Genomic DNA, 16,866 nt, shown 5'->3' on the forward strand with positions numbered 1-16,866 from the left:
CTCTTCCCATCCTATCTGTCAGTCAGTTGTCTCGTCCAGCGTGGCTCCAGACAAACGCCACTGGACGCGACGAGACGTGGCCGGCCTCTGAAGTGTCTGGGGCAGTGGGGAATCTGTCCTCTCCTAGCTGCTTTCCCGCCTGCCTCATGATCCCATGACCTGATGGAGGGGCGCCCGAGGACCCATATCGATCACGTCTAGCAGTTTTTTCTTTCTCTTGGTTGCCGGCTTCAAACCCAAAACCGTCCATCAAACGGTGGACCTGCAATTTGCGATTGAGCATCTCAGACCTAGAGGGCGAAATGTGGCTCCTGACCCCGATAGTCTGCTTGGTAAAGAACAGAGAAAATTATGCTGGCTTTTCACCCCCACACGGTTACCTACAATGCACCATGCCCTCCACACACAGACAGGAAAAAGGGTGATGAGCAGTATCTTCCCCCAAGAACACGATCAAGGGTGCCCTGGATGAGGAAGTCGAGCCACCCACAGGCGGCCCTCCTTATCACCACCAATCTTTCTCCACCCCATCGCATCAAATGGACTTGCTGCTTGCCCCATCCACACCCTCTGAAGAAGAAGAAGAGGAAGAAGAAGAGGAAGAAGAAGAAGGAGAAGGAGAAGAAGACAGAGGAGAAGGAGAAGGAGGTGAAGGTGGTGAAGAAGGTGAAGAAGGAGAAGAATGGTGATTGGAATGGCGTGGCAGAGGGAATGGGAATGTCGCCTGATGCTGGGGAAAATCCGTGCAAAAGAGAGACAAATACTGGCTGATATGGCTTCTCTATGCCATGGGAAGGAGGCAAAAGGGCAGGAAAATTGTGAGCACGTGCGTCATAAAGTACAAAGCAGTAGGGTCCTGGGAGACGTTGGGGCCGCAGAAGGTGGGAGGGGTGCAATAGGCTAAGGAAGAAAGCGGGGTCAGGGCTGTCTTTTCCTAGTAAGGAGCTACGAAATCAACACTTTAGCTATGGGAAACCATGGACTGTGGAAAGCCCGTAGTGCTGGAAGGCAAGCATGATGTCCAGGTCGGGAGAGCAAGCAAACATACATGTCACACACCAAGAAGGAAACCAACAGTCATTCTCCAGGAGGGAAGTCTGTTTATACCTTAAGTTATAGTGCGTTTTGAGACCCTGAATTGGAAAGATGACTCTGGAAGTCAACTAGTGTAAATACAATAGAAAAAGAGAATGAAAGCAAGCAATAAATAAATAAATAAAATGAACATAAAATACACACACACAAAAAATATTAAAAATGAACGAAGCAGAAAAAAAAAAAAAAAAAAGAAAGAAAAGAGAAAGAAAAAGACAACTAAGATTGAAAAGGAGCTGGATTAAATGAATCCAAAGTTGAAGCAAGCTTATGCCTTTCTGAAGGAGCTCGCTTTGGACCGTGACCAATGGCCCTGAAGGGCGAAAAGCATATGTGCCACACTCGCGGCATCTTTTGGTGCTAGGACCCTGAACGCTAGAAACGTGGCTGGTGAGAAACCATAGAAATTGGAGTGGAACTCAGTTGCAGAGCTACATTGACTGAAGTGTTTATGTATGATGTAATAAAATCCCTTGTGTTTATACAGTGGAGGAAACAAGTAAGTTCAACGCATTTAGGTCTGATAGAGTGTGTGAAGTACTATAGATGGATATTCTTAAAATTTTACAGGAGACAGTGACCAAAACTCTCCCCCCAAGAAAGTATTGATTGTCAGAGGAGGCCCTACAAAGAACTGAGAAAAGACCAGAAGTGAAAGGCAATGGAGAAAAGGAAAGATATACCCATCTGAATCTAGAGTTCCAAAGAATAGAAAGGAGAGATAAGAGAATCTTAACTGAACAGTGCAAAGAAATAGAGGAAAGCAATAAAATGGGAAAGAGTAGTGATCTTGATGAACAAATTGGAGATATGCACAGTATGATAGTTGCCAAGCTAAATTTTATTTGGGGCAAAATGAGGACTGCAGCCCAGGAGACAGTACCTCAGATACCTCTGAGAGATTGCTCCAAAGAGGCAGTGGGGGAAGGTCACTATATAAGCCTTTGGTGAAGGGGAGTTCAGTGCAATCAAGCACTTATTTTACAAAAGGTTTTCTGCTGGTCATGAGGAGTTGATGTCACCATGAAGGGATTTAGTGATTTTCTAGATATGAAGAAATGTAAGAATTAGGATCAAGAAATCAGTTCCTGAAAATATCTGACTCTCTAAAAGACCAGTTCCACCAGTTTCCCCGGAACTCAGAGTGCTTTGTTCTCTACCCCGAATTTCCCTCAGCGGATGTTGAAGGCCGTCCACTTCAGCGGCACAGTGTTCAATCTCTGCCGAACCAGCTGGCAAATTCCGTTGTAGTCCTGCTGCTGCTGCTAATTCGCTTCAGTCATGTCCAACTCTGTGCGACCCCATAGACGGCAGCCCACCAGGCTCCTCTGTCCCTGTGATTCTCCAGACCTGAACACTGGAGTCGCTTGCCATTTCTTTCTCCAATGCATGCAGGCATGCTAAGTCGCTTCAGTCGTGTTCACCTCTGTGCGACCACATAGATGGCAGCCCACCAGGCTGCTCTGTCCAAGGATTTCTCTAGGCAAGAATACTGGAGTGGGTTGCCACTTCCTTCTCCCCTGTTGTAGTTCAGCCTCTGGCAAATGCTCTTCACAAGTGTCAATTTGTAGTTGACATAGATATCACATGGAAGTAGTAGAGAAAATATTGAAAAAATAAAACAGAGATGCATTAAAATGCACTGTTAGGTTTGTCAACCACAAAATGGCACTTGCAATGGTCACATGCCATCTACCTCTACAAGGATTAAATAATGTGCTGCTGTGGCTGCTGATTTACAATACCCCCTGAAAGGAGCTCAGGGTGGAGAGCAGAAATGAAGCCCTCTGTGCTGTGGGAAAAACTGGTGGAACAAGTCTTCAGAGAGATATTTTCAGGAATCCAGTTTACAAGGCCAACTCTAGTGTCTCCTCATCTCTAGAAAAGTGCTAAAATCCTTCATGGTGGTTCATTTCCTAGAAGGGGAAATAAGATCCTACTTCAAGACTAAGACTGTGCTCCCAGTGCAGGGGGCCCAGGTTCCATCCCTGGTTAGGGAATTAGATCCCACTTGCCACAACTAAAATATCCCATGTGCCACAGATAAGTCCTGGCACAACCAAGTCAATAAATAAATAAAAAGACTGCTATTCCTTCCAGAACATAAACACAGAATCCTGGCCCCAAGCAGCTGCATATCAAAGCATGAGATGCATATCAAAGGAATGATTTCAGTGAGCCCAGATTCTTGTATCTTCCCATACATAGAAAAATGCTAAATTCATTCATCTGAGATATCTGGTTTTCTTTTAATTAACAAGAATCTTTGATGTTCTGACTACTTGCCCTTTGTTGCAAAACTTCTATATAACCTGGCTCCTCTCTCACCTCACAGCAGTTCCCTTATGTTTTCTTGAGGTGCTGCCTCCCTGTCTTGAAGTCCTAAAAATTCCTGCTATATAAAACATAACTCTAAACTTTTAGGTTGTGCATAATTTTTAAGCAAGGACTTCACTGTCTTTAAAGGAATAAAATTATTTGTAATATATACTTCTTAGGGGGCTTCTGTGGTGGCTCAGATAGTAAAAAATCCACCTGCCAATGCAAGAGATTCAGGTTTGATCCCTGGGTCTGTTCGGGGAAGCACACTGACTGAAACCACCCACCCTGGCCAGGCAGCCTAGTAACCATTTGCATGAGTTGTTTTATGACAGGAGGTCCTGGTAAGGAACACTGAACTAATAAGCCCCCACCAACCGGAAGAGTTCAGGAAAGGTCAAAAGGAGACACCACGTGTCTGACCACCTCCCAGAATCCTCCTCTCTGACATCCATCTTGGCTGAGCAATGCGTGCACCACCAGGAAGGACTCTGAGTCAGATGATTGGCTAAAGACAACCTGGAAACTAATCCCGTCACCATAAAACCGAGACTGAGAGCCACACAGCAGATCAGTTCTCCTGGGTTCTCTTACCACCTACTCTCCACCCGGGCGCCCTTTCCCAGTAAAATCTCTTCCTTCGTCAGCACATGTGTCTCCTCAGACAATTCGTTTCCGAATGTTAGACAAGAGCCCACTTTCAGGCCCTGGATGGGGTCCCCCTTCCTGCAACAAGTCAGGAAGATCCCCTGGAGAAGGAAATGACAACCCACCACAGGATTCTTGCCTGGAAAAACTCACGGACAGAGAATCCTGGTGGGCTACAGTCCACGGGGTCGCAAAGAGTCAGACACAACTAAGTGACTTACAACAACAACATCTGCAACAACGACATCTGCTTAGACTTGCTTATGTCTTGTCTATCACATCTATCCATGGAGGATGTTTTATGTAGACCTGAGAAAATGTGTATTCTGGTTTCGTTGGATGGAATGTTCTATATATGTCTCTTAATTCAATTTGGTCTAAAGTTTGGTTTAATTCCAACATGTCATTCTTGATTTTCTGTTTGGATGATCTAGCCATTGCTAAGAGTGAGATGTTGAAAACCCTTACATTTTTGTAATGTTGTCTATTTTTTTTTCATATAGATCTGTTATTATTTGCTTAAAATACTTAGGTGATCCAATGTTGTTTTATATATTTACATATGTATATGTGTGTGGGTGTGTGCACGTGTCCATGTATGTATACTTTTTGGTGTATTAACTCCTTTGTCATATAATGGCCTCCTTTGATGTTTGTTATTCTTTTTTCTTAAAGTCTATTTTGTCTGATATAAGAATTACTATGCCCCCTTTCTTTCTGTTTTTATTCCTATGAAATACCTTTATGTATTCCCTCCCTTTGAACCTTTGTATCCCTAAAGCTGAAGTGAGTTTCTTGTAGATCACATATAGTTTTTTTTTTTTTTTTTTAATCATCTATGTCTTTTTATTGGTGAACCCACTCTATTTGGATTTAGACTGGATATTGATATGTAAGAACTGACTCCTGCCATCTGAATGATTGCTTTCTGGTTGCTTTTTGTCTCCATTGATTCCTTTTCCCTTTGTTTCTCCCTACTTTTGTAAATGGTGGCTTTTCATCATGGTATTGTTTCCCCTTTCTATATTTCTTGCATCTACTCTAGACTTTTACTCTGGTTACCATGAAGCTTACATTAAAATTTTATACCTAAAACAGTTTGTCTTGTGCTGATTGCAGCCTCTCTTTATTAGCCAATAAAGTTGCTCCACCATTTAACTCTTCCTCTGAATGTTCTGATGTCACAGTTCTCTCTTTTATGCTGTGTGTTTGTTAATAAGGTATATTAGATGTAGTTACTTTTAATCATCCTTTCCTTGAAACTTTATACTTGAAGTTGTTAATATACCGTTGTTCTAAGTAATTGGAATTAACTAAATCTATGTATTTTTACCTCACCTAGTGTGTTATATACTCTTGTGTGTGTTCATGTGTTACTTTGCATCTTTTTTCTTCTGCTTGAACTTCTCCAGTATTCTTTGCAAGGCAGGTCTGGTGGTAATGGACTCCCTCAGCTTTTCTTTAAGAAAGCCTTTACTTTCCCATCATATTTGAAGGATAAGTTTGGTGAATAGAGTTTTCCTGGTTGGCAATTTTTATTGCTCTGCCTTCTGAATATTTCATTTTACTGCCTCCTGGCATGTAGTTTTCTTCTGAGAAATCCACTAATATCTTCGTGGGGTTTCCTGTGTCAGCTACAGTCATCCCTTTAAGTAAATCAGACATTCCTATTTAGATAGGAAAATTTAATCAGTATTTTGTAACAACAGTAAGGAAAATTGTCATGGTCTGGGCCCCGGTTGGAAAAGAATTTCCTGACATGAGACAGAGTGAGAGGGAAATGAAGTTTATTGGAGTGGGAGACACCATTGGAACTGTGGGCCAGCTCAAGAGAGAACCATCGTTGAACAGGGGTCCTTATTCCAATTTTATACCCAGGGTACAGGGAGCAGGATAGGGGTCTTGCCGGTCATTTGCTGATTGGATGAGGCACATCTCCTGGGGGGAAGGGGGAGGGCGGAGAGTGAGGCAAAGACCTTCTCCCTATGGGGTAGGAAGGGAGACAGGTTATATTGCTCAGGAGGACCTGAAATCTGTTAATAGTTACAACATGGGGGAGGGAAGGATGAGAAGGGTCTGGTTTTCCATTCCTGCATTCCGTTCCCCCTTGGTTTTATCTGCTCTTCGGTCCTTGGGTCACTACTTTCATCCCTCTCTTTATTTTTAGGGCCAATTCTTTGACCCCTTTTGATACCCTGCTCACGTCTAACTATCTAACTATTTCCCTTCTCAGGCATTTGGAAACCCAGTCTCAGGGGAAAAGGCGCGATGACCACTCTGACTTCTTCAGGCTGTACAGGGGTGTTGTGCCTTTATGGAGGGAGATGAGAGTCCATGGAATGATAAGGCGGCTTGTTCCAGCATTGTCTGGGTGTTGGCCAGGAATATTCTTGTCAAACTATCACTTGGAGATTTGTTGTATTCTAGAATAAACAAATTTAACAGAAAGTTAAAAATACATGGCCCAAAGATTAAGAGAAGTAGAAAAGCTCCCGAGGAGCTAGCCAGGAGAACCAGGACTAGACATTGGTTCATGACATTAGTGTTTCTCTAGGTATAAGAAGATGCAAGAATTTGGGCTCATAAAAATCTTTACCTGAAAGCATCTGACTCTCCGAAGGCCAGTTCTTCTGGGTTTTTCCCAGAGCACAGAGTGCCTTATTTCTTATCTCCATCCTGAACTCCTTTCAAGGGGGGTTGAAGGTCAGCAACTTGCAGTGGTCATGATGAAATCTTTGTAGAGACAGCAGGTAAGTGCCAACTTCCAGTCAACATGGTCTCTTCACAGCCACATATTTGACCATGCTTTGGGGGCATTTCATGGCCTTTGTGTCCCAGGTCTAATGAAGATTCCATTGACAGGCCACTCTGTGCTGTTACTAGACCAGACCTTGCAAGTAGCAAGTCTCTGGACCATACCTGTCTCACTAGACTCTTGGCCCAGGAGAATATTCCCTCTTGTTGCTTCTTCCCATATCTAGAATTACATTATTACAGTCATTGATCTCATATGGAACTGCCTGTCAGCATTTTATCACAGGTCATTCACACATTTAGAAATATAAGAAACAATCTTCTGAAACAAGCAACATGGAAAATAATATAGCTAGCCATATTAGTAAGGTCACAAGCCAGAATTTAAGTCAAGAAATTTCATTAGGTAGAGCCCAGTATACCCCAGGTCATCTGACATTGTTAAATGATTATAGTCAGGTGTCAATCTTCTGGTTGTACATCGTGGAGGATCTGACCTTTATCCAAAGATTAGTTACTGAGATAAGCTTTCAAAACAAACTTAGAGTGTCCTTTTTAATAACTTAATTAATTAAATCTTTTAGCAATATAACATAACAACAAAGAACTATCTCAGAAGTGAGTCGTAGTAAACACAGACCTTAACTAACAAAACTAGAACTTAATATTAAGTGAAACATAATTTTTTTTTTTTTTTTTTGTCATTGTGAGGGCATTAACCCGGTAGCCAGGGAAGGCGTTAACCCATTAAATAAAAATGAGGTTTGTCAGGGAGCCAGGAAAAGCCAAGCGGCTGCCTTGGATTTCCCATAGCCCTGACTCTTTGATTTACAGCTACTGTTCCCGCATTTTTAATTCCCCATTTTAGGAGTAGATTGTTGTCATGTTTTAAGGACATCAGAATAGCAAAAGTCTAACAGTGAGGGGTTATTTTTATGTGGAAGCAGAATGAGCTTTTACATGCTCCATAATCTTAAATAATGCTTATTTACTTTACCAAAGTAACAAAAGATTTTTAAAAAATATATAAATCACTTATAGGCAAAGAAATTCATAATCTGTTTTTGAAAACCTCATTCTAAGAAAACTTATCATGTGGGTATGAGAGGTCGAGTAGGGGTCGTCTAGGAAACCTGATGGAGAGAGAGGGGGCCAGGAGACAGGGAGGCAACAGGAAGACATGCGGCATGAGTCCCTGAAATCCAGATTCCGACTGAGGGCCATGGAGGGCTGAACGTAAGGAAATTAGGAGTTCTCTCACTGCTTTTGGCCACAGCTAGTGTGCCTTTCAGAGGCCATTTTTGGGGGTTCCCCCATGGCACAGGAGCACCGCAGCATTGACAGCGCAGGAGTTTGGCCCAGAGGACCTACCCCACATCCAAGGTAAGGAGCAGCGGCTATGCTTTGCTGGAGCAGCCATGAAGAGATACCCCACGTCCAAGGTAAGAGAAACCCAAGTAAGACAGTAGGCTCTGAGAGAGGGCATCAGAGGGCAGACAGACTGAAACCACAATCACAGACAACTAGCCAATCTGGTCACACGGACCACAGCCTCATCTAACTCAATGAAACTAAGCCATGCCGTGTGGGGCCACCCAAGACGGACGGGTCATGGTGGAGAGGTCTGACAGAATGTGGTCCACTGGAGAAGGAATGGCAAACAACTTCAGGATTCTTTCGTTGAGACCCCATGAACAGTATGAAAAGGCAAAAAGAGGACGTTAAAGATGAGCTCCCCAGGTTGGTAGGTGCCCGATATGCTACTGGAGATCAGTGGAAAAATAACTCCAGAAAGAATGAAGGGATGGAGCCAAAGCAAAAACAACACCCAGTTGTGGATGGGGCCAGTCATAGAAGCAAGGTTTGATGCTGTAAAGAGCAATATTGCATAGGAACCTGGAATGTTAGGTCCATAAATCAAGGCAAATTGGAAGTGGTCAAAGAGGAGACTGTAAGAGTGAACATAGAGTTGGACTATAAAGAAAGCTGAGCACTGAAGAATTGATGCTTTTGAACTGTGGTGTTGGAGAAGACTCTTGAGAGTCCTTTGAACTGCAAGGAGATCCAACCAGTCCATCCTAAAGGAGATCAGGCCTGGGTGTTCATTGGAAGGACTAATGTTGAAGCTGAAACGCCAATACTTTGGCACCTGATGGGAAGAGCTGACTCATTTGAAAAGACCCTGATGCTGGGAAAGATTGAAGGCAGGAGGAGAAGGGGACGACAGAAGATGAGATGGTTGGATGGCATCACCAACTCGATGGGCATGAGTGTGAGCAAGCTCCAGGAATTGGTGATGGGCACGGAGACCTGGTGTGCTGCGGTTCATGGGGTCATAAAGAGTCGGATACGACTGAGTGACTGAACTGAACTGAGTTTGTATTGGGGCCAGGCCTTTTGCAGGGCTAAATTTTCCAGGTTCTGAGAATGTAGCCAAGGGGTGAGTCTGAGAGAGGCTCCCGGGATGTACCAGAGCCCACTCTTAGCCTCCCTGCCATGGGGTATTGAGAGTCACCGGCTGACAGAACGGTGTCCCTTTTGTCCCAGTGATCTCCCCGTGCGATTAATGCATGAAAATGGCCGACCGACCCAACAGTCGCGCCCGACAGTGAGAGGTGACCCCTGAGAACCGTGCAGCTAGGGCACCGTGTGACCCGGGCAGAGACAGACAGATTCCATACTTTGCACAAGTGCACGGGGAACATTCTCCAAAATTGACCACATGTTAGGCCAGAAAACAAGTCTACCATAAATAGACTCAAATCACACACAGGAACTTTTTCCTGTCACAATGCAATGAAACTAAAAATTAATAGTAGAAGGAAAAGTGGGAAAATCCACAAGTATGTGAAGATTAAATACACTCTTAAATAACCAGTAGGCAAATAATAATAACAAAAAAGAACTTAGAAAATACCTGGAGACAAATGAAAATATAAACAGAACATACCAAAATGTATGGGTTCTGCAAAAACATCACCAACAATGAAATGTAAAGCTGTTAATGCATACATTAAAAAGAAAGTTCAAATAAGCAACCTATCTTTACACCCAGGTAGAAAAGGGAGATCAAACCAAACTCAAAGCTAGAAGGAGGAATGAAAATACTAAAGACTAGCTCTCAGATAAATATACAGAAGAGGAAAACCAAGGAAATCAATTTTAAACAAAAGTTACCTCAAATAGGTTAACAAAAGCAACAGATCTTTAGCTATATTGACTAAGAAAAAAGACAACTAAAATCAGTAACAAATGAGGAAACATAACTGCTGATAAGACAAAATAGAAGAAGAAGGGAGTACTCTAACCTAGATGAAATTCTGTTATTTAAGCCTCAGTCTGTGGTATTTTATTCTGGCAACCCTAGCAAACTACCATAGCCTTATCATCTTTCTTGCAAATAAAAGTTATGAAAATAGTGCCAAAACCCACAAAGTTTATAAAGTATCTGAAAGGAGGAAAAGAGAAAAGGACAAATTACCTAGCGTGTTGAGAAATTTTTTTTTCTTTGGTTCTTACCAAAGTTAAAATAAAAACATCAAAACCACCAGAAAAGACTAATGAATAGACATTTTAGAGTAGGCAAACCACAGCTGTGGTAAAACAAACTGGAAATTCATTCAGTTGGTAAAAATAGTAAAATAATATAGTAAAATAAAAACAGTAAAATGCATTTTATTCTTGGGCGGTTTTAAAAAATTCAATGTATTGAAAATTCCAAAGAGGTTATAATACAGGTACATGATTCAAGATACTGAAAATATACTTTGCTTTAATTTGTGCCTCCTATCATTTAGCCTGTTTGTCCAGGGCCATCTGCCCTCCACAGGTAGTATTTTGTTTCTTATGGATCCTCCTAGAGTTCCTTATAAGCAAACACAAAAATATATTTCTCCTTCATTCCATGATTAAAAACACAAATAGTGGTATATTAAGCATGGTGTTTTGTTACATGCTGCTTTTATTTGTTTGACAACACCTTGGAAACTGTCCTCTCTCAGGACATAATCTCCTGAACGGAAGTGCACTGAATGGATGATGTACTATTATAACACACTTGGCCCATCCACATTGGGATGAACACGGATATGCAACAATCTGTTTACATTACAAACAATGCTGCAATATATAACTTTACCTGTGTTACTCTGCTGCTAGCAAAAGTGTAGGATATATTTCTAAAGGATTTGTAACCTGGAGTATTTGTAACTGAGAGAGCATTTGATAAGATGCTACCAGTAAGATCCTTCTGAGCCAGCAATGAGCCTTTCTCTTTAAACTGCAACTTCTCTATCACAGCACTCCTGCACCTGTGTTTAAAACTGCTTTCCAACGTGTTCTAACCTTCAGAAACCCCTTACAGTCTTCCCTTTCATCAGCACTGCCCTTTATTCTCAGTGTGGTTACAACCTCACTGGGTACATGCCTGTTGTCTCCACTCTTCTCTGGGCCCATCACTGCTCAACTCACTCCATTAGGGCTGGAGCCAGTGTGGCCAGATAACTCGAGTGTAGAGAAATGGGTCATGGATTTGAACCAGGGAGCCTGGTGCCCAGGAGAGAGGGAGGGCCTGTAAGGGATGTAACTGGGGAGAAGGAACGGTGTATTAGGTTTTTATTCAGGTGAAGATTCTACAGAGCCCAGACATGGGAGCAGGAGTCTTGGTTGGAGATAAATCCTTGGGAATTTGTATCCAAATATCACAGCTGAAATGGGAGCGGGGGACTCCAAAGGGAAGAGCATGTGAGTGAGTCTGCTGTGAACCTGCTGTGAGCGCCAGGGAGAGACACACAGGGAAGGACGCAGCGGAGAAGCAGGAAGGCAGCAGCAAGCGTTCCGAAAGGAAGGAGAGCGTCATGGCCACAGGACGTGTCACAGAAGCACATGCCGCAGAAGTGTGGGGGTAAATGGAAAGGGGGGTTAGAAGTCATTAATCAATCCTGGCAAGTTGCTTCATGACCAGCTAAGGGCAGAATCAGACCATAGGATACAGAAAGAGAGATAAAAATTGGTAGGTAAAACCCATTCATGTTCAAGTTGAGATTTTGTTAAGATGCTCTTTTAAGGAACATAGAAATAAAATCTCAGATGGGAATCCCAGGATCACAGGCTGCCAGCACTGAGCTAGGCCCTGACTCTTCCCCGCCCCCCGCCCTCCTCCCTCCTCCCTCCTCCCTCCTCCCTCCTCCCCTTCACCATGTATGCCTCACTCATGTCAACTGAGCCAACATGTGTTTCTACCCTCCAAGTTGGTGCCCATCTCAGGGCCTTTGTATTTGCTCTTCCCTCTGCCTAGAATGCCGTTGTCCTAGAGCTTAAAGTGGTTGCTGTTTTCTGCTCATCTGGTTGGCAGCTCAGATATTCACCTCTCAGATGAGCATTCTTGGACCACCCCATCTAATACTGGTGTTTCCCCTTTACCATCCCATGTGATCCTGATTTTTTCCATCATTGTTGTTTAGTCACTAAGTCATGTCTGACTCTTGCGACCCCATGGACTGCAGCCTGCCAGGATCCTCTATCCATGGGAGTTCCCAGGCAGGAATAGTGGAGTGGGTTGCCATTTCCTTCTCCAGGGGATCTTCCTGACCCAGAGATTGAACCCATGTCTCCTGCTTGGCAGGTGGATTCTTTACCACTGAGTCACCTGGAAAGCTCAGTTTTTTCTTTATAATGCTAATCAAAACTTTCCCCCCAATTAAAATTTTTATTTATAAGAGTCTGTGTACTCCAGAAAGTCACATGAGGTCAGGGTCCCTATCTATTCATTTATTAATGTGCCTCCAGTGATTACAATTCTCAGTTGATAAGTATTTATTGAGTAATGAATGCAAGAGCTTCAAAGTCCCTTTAATTCAAATCCATGGATTAGAAATGAGAAGTGAGCTGCCAAGTGTCACACAGGTGGCCACCTCAAGCCAATCCAGAGATAGTGAACCGCACACTTATAGCAGAATGAACTGCTAGTGGCTGAAAAAGAAGATGGACACGGGGATTCAGGGAAAAAAAAAAGTTATCCACAATATAACCTGTAGAAAATTTAGTGTGACTTATTAGACCAGCAGATCTTATTATGAAAAACAGGGGCAAAAACTGCCTCAGTGACTTGATAGTACCTGAAGGATTGAAATTCAGAGACTCCTAAGACCTACCCAGGATTTATTGGCATAACGTTCTTCTAGGGGGGAAAAAGCCATGTAAGTGTGTCTCCTGATATTTCCTTTTATTTTAACATGTTCATGAGCAAAACAAAGAATATGAAACAAAAGACAACTTGAAGCACGTGTGACTAGGTGATTTTAAACTATTGATTCAAAAGTATAATTTTCTCTTAAAATGTGATTTCTTCTTCCAAATACACACTGTCTGGACTTCCTCACCTACTACTGGTAATTAGAAAGCTGAACAAAATACTTGAAGTGAGCCTTGAGTCAGAATGCTTGGCCAGAGACAACCTGGAAACCAACCCATCACTGTAAAACCTGAGACTGCAAGTCAGGTGGCAGAGTCCCCTTGGGTTTCCTTTCAGTTTCAGTTCAGTTCAGTTGCACAGTCGTGTCTGACTCTTTGCGACCCCATGAACCGCAGCACGCCAGGCCTCCCTGTCCATCACCAACTTACCCTGCTGCTATCCTCCTGAGTACCTCTTCCCAATCAAGTCTCTTGCTTTGTCAGCATTGTGAGCCCACTCTAGGGCCCTGGAAAGGGTTCCTTTCCTGCAACAATAAGAGGAACAGTGTCTAGACTGCCTCACCTACAATTGGGAATTAGAAAGTTGAACAAAATACATTAAACAACTGTTCTCACACCCTGAACAGCAGGCAGTGTTAGGGTTCCAGGGCTAGGTTCCTGGAGTGAAGCTGAACACACATGTCAACCTGATGACTCCGCAGCTCTCTGCCTTCAGGCAGTTTTTACGCTGCAACTACAGGGCAAGGGGCCCATAAACATTCCTGCTAAAATCTGAATTGAGAACACTGGTGAGTTGGGAGGCCTATCTGTGTGGCAGGGTATTAAAAAGGAGGGAGCTACTCAGAAAGTTTCGCAGTTGCCTGATGATCCCTTTAGGTCTTTATCGAATATCAATCTGAGGACACACAGGTCATTCCATAATGAATAAAAACACAAAAACATAAAACATTGGTCTCACAAGCAAAAAATATAACAATTCCTTCTACATTAATTTTCTTTCAAAATATGGCAATTAAATGAAGGTTAGTGAGCAGTACACACATAAATAAATGGATATGTTTCTAGAAAGCAATTTTTTCAAGATGTCAATAAACCTCTTGTCATTCCAATTATAGAATTCTACTAAAAAAGTGAAAAAAGTAGTGTGGAAATATGTCTTTGCATACAAAAGGCATTCGAATAGCTGTAATATCTTTCTTAAAATTTTTTTTTAATTGGTGGGAAATTGTTTTACCAGTTTGTGTTGCTTTCCCTACAACAATGCAAATTAGCCATAATTATATATATATATATATATATATATATATATATATGTATGTATTTGTATATCACTTGCTTCTTGAGCCACTCTCCCCTCCTTGAATAGCTTTAGTTTCAGGATGGAAAAGTTATAAGGAGCCCTATATTTAATGTCTAAATAGTAAGGAAATCATTCACAATGTCACACATGTTCCTGACTCAATATTATGCTTCCATTATCATGTTTATGAAGATTTAAAAATACAGATCAGTAAGTGCATTTAGCCGCTACTCTTTGCATTGCAAGGGATCAGCCACAACACTTGCATTAGGCTGCGACTAGGGGTCCGCATAGGAGTGGTAGCAAAACAGGAAGGCACATCCTGCTCAAAGCCTGTGATGTAGGGAAGCTGGAGGCAGCCTGGACAGGAAGAGGGGTGCCCATGGGATTGCTTAAAGGAACATATTCCCAGCGATTTGTTTCTAATTGGAAAGGATACAGGAGAAAAGAGTCACTGACCAAGACCAGACCTTGAGGCCTCATGCTGCAGAGTTTAGGGGTCTGGACTTCCAGAATGGTTGCTCCAGGGCATGGAGCAGGCCGCGTGGGTTGTAGAGAGTTTCCTCTGCTTTTAAACCAATATTTAGACATACTGAAACTCCCTCTTTGGTCATCTTCAACTGAGCAGCTATTCTGTGGATAAACTTTATAATTACAGACAACGGTAATAATTACAGTAATGTAACAATAATAGTAATTTTCATTATTATATATTTCAGTACTCCAATTAAACACACACATAATCAATGTACAAAAACCTCAAAGTTGTCTGGCCGTCTGGTCGACCTGTCTGTGGTGACCATCCAGCTACAACGAAACAGCATAAACGCCAGTAGTATAAGTGCATATCTGAGGGCAGAAACGGCACAGCAACCCCGCTCCTCACTCATTTCCTCCTATTTCACCGCAGGCTGCATTCCTCTCCCCAAGCGTCCTCCCATCCACTCGTTTTCAGAGGCTTTTCCAGGACTAAAGTTAACGCCAGGATCGCGTCTCCCCTCGACTCTCACCGGACGGCCCCCTCCCGCTCCCTGCGTCTGAAACATTTGGAGCTTCCACCACCGCACCCGTACAAGACGGAAGGCGCGCACTGGGGTCCTCCTTGCTCGCCCACCACGTTCCCTGTTGTCAGCCGCGGTGAGAAACCCGTGTGTAGGGTCTACATAACCGCCGAGCCCCTAAGGGGAACAGAAGGGACCACAGGCGGTTCCCACAAAGACGCAGTCTACCCCGCCCCTAGGCCCTGGTGAGTATATGGGCCCCACGGGGCGGGGAGACCCGAGAACAGGCAACGCGGTGTCGCCCCAGCCCGCAGCCCAGCGTGTCCTTGTTCTGCCGTCCGGGCCCGTCTTTACTCCAGGGGAGGACGACCGGGATCTAAGGACAACCGGCGGGAACTCAGGGCCGTCCGCCAACGTAGACACACGGCCACTCCCAGGCGAGGCAAACGGAAAATGTGGACTCAGAACGCGCGGGGCACGTTCACTTTCTTCTGGCCGCGAGACATAGCCCAGGCGGCCCCCGCGGGCAGAGAAAACGTCCGAAACGCTCTCCAGCTCCTAGACACACCGACCGTCCTCGCCACGTAAATCTCCCCTTCAGATCCACCAGGAGCAAGACAAGTATTAGCCCTGAAACGGGGTTCCGGCACACACACTAACGAGCCCCCCCCGAGCACGGACTCGGGCGCTGGTCAAGCCACGGAGCTTGGAGCAGGAGGACTGAGGAGGGGAGACGAACGCCTCCAACGGTGACCCAGGAACCTGGCCGGCTAGCAACAAGCACTCCAGCACGGAAGACCATCTCCCTGCCCGCTCCGAGGCCCCGCGGATGGAGGGACTCGGGGGGATGCTGGTCGACCCGAGTGATCGGCAGTAAACACCACCCCCCCCACATAGACTCAGCGCCAGGCCACCTTACAAGGAACTGCAGATCCAATCTTCAGCAAGCGCAGGCGTGCCAAGACCCCCGCAGCACCGGGGTTATCACTGCCAGTGCTGCCGGCATCTGGAGCTCTGTGCTGCGTTCGCCGGCTGAATCGCAGCCCTAATGAAGGCCGCCGAAGGAAAAAAACACAAAGCGGTCGCCGGGGGCGCCCGACAACCAGTTCGAGCGTCCGGGACGAGTTGCCGTCGCCGGCAGGCCGCAGCGGCACAGGCCGCCCGAACGCCCGAGCTCGCCCGGGGCCTCTGCCTCGGAGGGGGCTCCCCGCTCGGGACAGCGCGACACAGAGCGCCCCAGGCGGCAGACAAGGGCGGACGGAGAGCGGGAGGCCGCGGCGGAGAAGAGCTCCCCTCGAGATTGTAGGGCCCAGGCCAACCTGGGCAAGGGAGATTCTGCCCGTGGCTGGGCTGTGTGAGCTGTAAGCTCAGTGAAAGTAAAACAGAAAGAAAGAAACCACGAAAAACATTTTACTCTGTAACTTCAGAGATGAGATGTTACTAAAGTATAAAAAGACAAGGCTCAGAAGCCATAAAGGAAACGACTGAAAAATTGACTACCTAATCGGTCTTTCAGTCTTTACCAAGCAAAGTCAGATGACAAGAAATGGGTGTGCG

At 44.4% G+C, this 16,866-nt stretch overlaps 1 long non-coding RNA gene across 3 annotated transcripts; it reads right to left on the minus strand.

Annotated features, from left to right (window-relative positions):
• Positions 1 to 5,832: 5,832 nt before the first annotated feature.
• Positions 5,833 to 16,505, minus strand: LOC133072687 (uncharacterized). Of its 3 annotated transcripts, none has more exons than XR_009696802.1 (5): positions 16,229 to 16,505; positions 14,768 to 14,952; positions 13,438 to 13,532; positions 6,659 to 7,039; positions 5,833 to 6,485 (listed from the first exon to the last, which is right to left on the minus strand). It is a non-coding gene; the product is annotated as an uncharacterized LOC133072687 (long non-coding RNA). The 3 variants fall into 3 exon arrangements; XR_009696803.1 differs by lacking the exon at positions 16,229 to 16,505 and adding an exon at positions 15,376 to 16,200; XR_009696801.1 differs by lacking the exon at positions 16,229 to 16,505 and having other exon boundaries at positions 14,768 to 16,196.
• Between the last annotated feature and the right edge of the window lie 361 nt (positions 16,506 to 16,866).

Source organism: Dama dama, chromosome 18 (genome assembly GCF_033118175.1).
Source record: "Dama dama isolate Ldn47 chromosome 18, ASM3311817v1, whole genome shotgun sequence".
Taxonomy (NCBI): domain Eukaryota; kingdom Metazoa; phylum Chordata; class Mammalia; order Artiodactyla; family Cervidae; genus Dama; species Dama dama.